This window comes from Poecilia latipinna, unplaced genomic scaffold (assembly GCF_001443285.1).
Source record: "Poecilia latipinna isolate Pla-1442-1.1 unplaced genomic scaffold, P_latipinna-1.0 Scaffold3539, whole genome shotgun sequence".
NCBI lineage: Eukaryota > Metazoa > Chordata > Actinopteri > Cyprinodontiformes > Poeciliidae > Poecilia > Poecilia latipinna.
This window is the reverse complement of record NW_015116155.1, coordinates 24709-30201: the sequence shown is the minus strand read 5'-3', so window position 1 is coordinate 30201 and position 5493 is coordinate 24709.

The following is a 5493-nucleotide window of genomic DNA, read 5'->3' as shown; positions in this document are numbered from 1 at the left end:
TGTTGTCCATGCAGCTGTGGAGCTGAGCGCTCCCAAGGACATTCCTTGATAACATCTTATCGGACTTCTGCCAGGAGGCTGAGCAACGTGGTTTCATGGCCCTGTGATGTCACCACCTTCACTCATGTCTTTGTTATATCCGAATGTTGCCATTTGCCCTAATGTGTCCTTTCCTCTTTTTTGTTAGAAACGGTGGAGTACTCCCTATTTAACCCAGAAAAGGATTATTTTAGTTTATTAGTAATATCAGAAATTGTGGAGTACACACTATTTAGATCAATATTATACAGCCCAGAAATTGAATCAGAATTAGAATTAGAATAACTACGAACTAAGAATCCAGAAATACTTAACAGGAACAGTCACTACTTAGTTACTTTTATAGTACTACTTTTTAGAAACTGTAGCTACTCACTTTACCCCTGAAAAGGATTTAGATTAGTCACTCTTTAGCTTATTTTATCAGAAACTGTGGAGTGCTCACTATTTAGATGCAGAGATCAGAAGCCCAGACACTTGTGGATCAACATCGTTAGATTACTCTTTAGGCTCCTGTTCTCCCAACCCAGAAATGGAATTAGACCAGAGGATACTTAACAACCTGAACAGGAGCACCCAGTTTACATACTTTAGATCAACATTAGATTATTTTTCTTCTTTTTCTTTTCTTTTATTTCCTGTGGTTTGTTATTTTGTTTGTATTTCCTTTTAATTCATGTAAATCACTTTGAATTGCCTTGTTGCTGAAAATGTGCTACATAAATAAAATTACCTTACCTTACCTTACCTTATTTTTATTTATTGTTTCACTGCAGGGCAAATCTAACTAACAATCCAACCAGGAGTTGCCCACAATGCAGATTTCTTACATTTCCAAGTAGCAACAACATGCTGTGTGCCATCTTTTCACTGGCTCCGTCAGTTACTGGATGTGGCGGGGGCACCGCCTCCAGCCACACTTAAGGAGCTTTGACCTTTTTACTGAGAGATATATCACAGCTGCCAATCACTGCTCAGAAAGAAGATGATTTAAATGGTCTTAAGTGTGCTGTAAACTTGTTTAAGTCACAAGGTTTTACTTTGTGGCTTTAAATATGCGTCAGACTAATGTTGAAATGAGCAACACAGACACACATGAACGAAATACCACTCTGTTAATGACTGAAAACCCACAAAGATCACTGAAATTACTTAAAGCACTAATCAATGAAAATGTTTTCTTAAAAACAAAAAACATCTTAAAAAATAAACTAATGAAACAGCCTTGGACAAAAGTCTTTATACTTCTTGCAATAAAAATGAAGATAATTTCAAAGGCTGGTCTATGACCAGAAAAATTCAGGACCCAAGTTGATTGCCTGATTATAAACTCTGGCACAGTCTCTTTCTTTCCCAAATGTGGGATCAGTTTACAGTCTAGTGGCAAATCATAAACTGTGTGTTCTGAAAGATTCCACAGCATAACATGGGAGAGTCACATTTTACTGACTTTCTACCTTCAAAAAGATTGGGGCAAGCACCAGAAGATCAGAAGACAATGGACATCTGCAGTGTTACCATTGGACTGTGGGCTGTGAAAGCAGGAAGACTTGTGTGAATACAGTAAAACAACATTCTCTAGTACTCCACTTGTAATCAGTCTGTCTATTTAAGGGGTGACCAGTACTCACTATGCTTTTTGGTGACATAGAAACACACTGAATATGGATACATAGACAGAAAATCATAAACATGTTAGGTAAAGGCTATCAGAGCATCTCCAATCTTGACTACAGTTACACATAGTCCTTAGATGTTTAAGGTCCATGGGACTCTGGCCAACCACTCTGGTCAAGGCTGCAGGAAGAAACCTGATGACAAGCTGAAGAGAGGGATAATATGAACGGTAACCAAAGAGCCCAGAACAGCCAAAACAAGGTAAACTCCAAGGTAAAGGTACATCAGTGTGAGATCACACCATCAGTCATTGTTTGTGCTAAATTACACTTTGTTGGAGATATCAAGCACAAACATATACAAATTATATTATTATAATATACGGAGCTATAATATAACAATACACAGAGCTGAAGCTAGCTTCCTATCACAGCTACCAAATATGGAAATGACTAAAGGGTGACTCCACCAAAATTTTCACTACCTTGATCTAGTCTGCTATACTTCACAAACCTATACTTATAATCCTCAAACCTGGACTGAATCATTTTACACTAAAAGTATGTATAATATTTGAAATATAATTCTGATTTAAATACAGAATAATCTAGTCTAGTATACTTTGAAGTGGGTTTTTATTTGATATTATGAACAAGCTGGTGTACATTCTAAAAGATCTCAGAAAGTCCTTTCAAATTAAGATAGAGAGGCAAAATATACATATTTATATAAATTCTAAAAGCTCAAAAAGATGTCATAGATATTTCTATACAAATAAGATTAGATAGATAGATAGATAGATAGATAGATAGATAGATAGATAGATAGATAGATAGATAGATAGATAGATAGAGAACAAGAAGCTGGTGTTTACTAGGCTACTCCTGTCTGGACAAAGATGGAATCACCCAAATCCCATGAAGCAGTGAGATCTTTGCCAGGCGTTTGTTTACGTTGGAAAAACCAGCGCACTTTGGGTGCACTTTGAGTTGAAATCAAAGTGCACCCAAATTCCTTCACAGCGATTAAAAAACATTTACCAGTTAAGACAATGAGTTATCAGGTTTAGAAGATGGTGACTGTGTCACAGATGAACAGGTTGGTTTGACTGACATTTTTCCCAGTAGAAAAGGTTATTCTGTAAATTTAACCTGTCATTTGAAGACTGCTAGTGTAATAATCAGGTAATCTTTGTCTGATATTAAACTTAGATCTCTAAGGGACAAATAAATGTTCACATCCCTGTATAATCATTTGATGACATGGGTTATAACTACAGACTTCCTCCTCAGGCTCTTCTAAAAACAGAGAGAAGGGATCATTAATATTCCAGATTAATACGTCAAGCTTGTTTTCTTCCAGATAAAAACCGTCAAATACAGACTGACTCCTGGAAGGGTTATCTGAAACTGATGTGATGTTGCACCATCCCATTCTGAAATACTTTGGCACATTTGGCTGTCATCTACATTTCACATGAATTTCACCCCAATTTTCATGCAAATCTGTGAACAGAAGCAAATACTGATGCAGCTTTCTATCCACTGTTTTCTGTGGGTTGATCAAGATGAACATCAACTAAGAAAAACTATTACCATAGAGAGAGTCAGTAAACCATAAGAAAACAGAAATTATGCAGCATAATTATGGACACCTGGCAGTCTTGAAAAGTTGAAAAATAAAAACACCTGATAAAAATGTGACATTTTGTTTTAAAGCCAGATACCTTTGGGAAGGTCTCCCTTAGCTCTATACATAATTATGTATTTGCAGGTTTTTGTTTATCATTACTGAGATGAATGCTCTAAATATAAGCGTTACACAGATTTCATATTAGGACGTATTTCCTTCTGTTTGTTTGTGAAGATTTTATTCCAATTTCAAATGATTTGTTGTGTTTAAAATAGATTTCTTGAAGATAGATGGAAGCAAGCCAAACATTTGTTTGCTTTTATTTGACATAGAAACACAGTTACATCTATTACAGGGGTATTTGGGTGTTATTAACGTTGCATTGTGTGGAGTAATTAAAAGTAGTAAAGTGGTAAGTAAACATTACATACATACATATGTTATGTATGTAATGTTTTAACTCTTCCTGAGTTCAAACATTAGCATTGTTGTTTCTAAACAAATATAAACTTGTTTTATTTGCATTATTTGAGGTCTGAAAGCACTTCATCTTTTTCGTTATTTTGACCATGTCTCATTTTCTGCAAACAAATACAGAATTTTTGTTTGGAATCTCGGAGACATGTTGTCAGTAGTTCATAGAATAAAAGAGCTTGACTTGTATCCTGTCATTGAACTTTGTTTTGCCAGTTTCCGTAAAGCTTGGCATATGCGCAGTTTCAAGTTTTTCAATCAATCAGTCAATCAATCAAATTTTATTTGCATAGCACATTTCAGCAGCAAGGCATTTCAAAGTGCTTTACATCATAACAAACACAAAAACACAAAGTCATGCAACATAGAATCAACAATCAAAACTTTACATTAAGTCAAGTGCCATCACTAAATTCGTAATTAATTACATTTCAACTACAACTCTAAACAGGTGGGTTTGTAGTCGAGATTTAAAGTGTTTCAGCTGTTTTACATTTTTCTAGAAGTTTGTTCCTAATTTGTGGTGCATAGAAACTGAATGCTGCTTCTCCCCATTTGGTTCTAGTTCTGGGGATGCAAAGCAGACCAGAACCAGAAGAACTGAGGGGTCTGGAAGGTTGATACAGCAACAACAGATCTTTAATGTATTGTGGTGCTAAGCCGTTCAGAGATTTATAGACTAACCACAGTATTTTAAAATCTATTCTCTGAGCTACAGGGAGCCAGTGTAGGGACTTTAAAACTGGTGTTATGTCTCTATCTTCCTGGTTTTAGTGAGAACGCGAGCAGCAGCAGCTTCTGGATCAGCTGCAGCTGTTTGATTTATTAGTCAGACCTGTGAAGATGCTGTTGCAGTAATCAATGCGGCTAAAGATAAATGCATGGATGAGTTTCTCTAGATCGTGCTGAGACATCAGTCCTCTAATCCTAGAAATGTTCTTCAGGTGATAGAAGGCCGACTTTGTGACTGTCTTTATGTGGCTCTGAATGTTCAGGTCAGAGTCCATCACTACTCCCAGGTTTCGGGCCTGATCGCTGGTTTTAGTTGTAATAACTGAAGCTGTGCATTGATTCTAGATTGCTCCTCTTTAGGTCCAAAGATAATAACTTCAGTTTTGTTTCTGTTCAGCTGGATCAAGTTTTGGCACATCCACACATTTATCTGTTCTAAGCATCTATTCAGTGATTGGATGGGTTCAGAGTCACCTGGTGACATCGTGATGTAGAGCTGTGTTTCATCCGCGTAGTTATGGTAGCTAATCTTATTTCCTGTTATAACCTGAGCTAGTGGGAGCATATAAGGAGGGGTCCTAGGATTGAACCTTGGGGTACCCCACATGTGACCTTTGACCTCTCTGATGAGAAGTTTCCAATTGAAACAAAGAAATCCCTGTTCTTTATGTAAGATTCAAACCAGTTGAGCACTGGACCGGAGAGTCTGACCCAACTTTCCAGACGATTCAGTAAAATGTGGTCGACAACATCAGTGCAGTCAAAAGCTGCACTGATGTTGTACAGTGCAGTTTACAATGATATCCATATAAACTGATTTATATGGATATCATTGAATACTTTGAATACTTAGTCTCCGTGCTGTGGTGAGACCGGAAACCAGACTGGAAGGAGTCAAAGCGGTTGGTTATTGTTAGGAAGTTATTTAATTGTTTAAAAACAGCTTTTTCAATAACTTTGCTGATGAATGGGAGGTCAGAGGTCAGAGGTCGGCCTGTT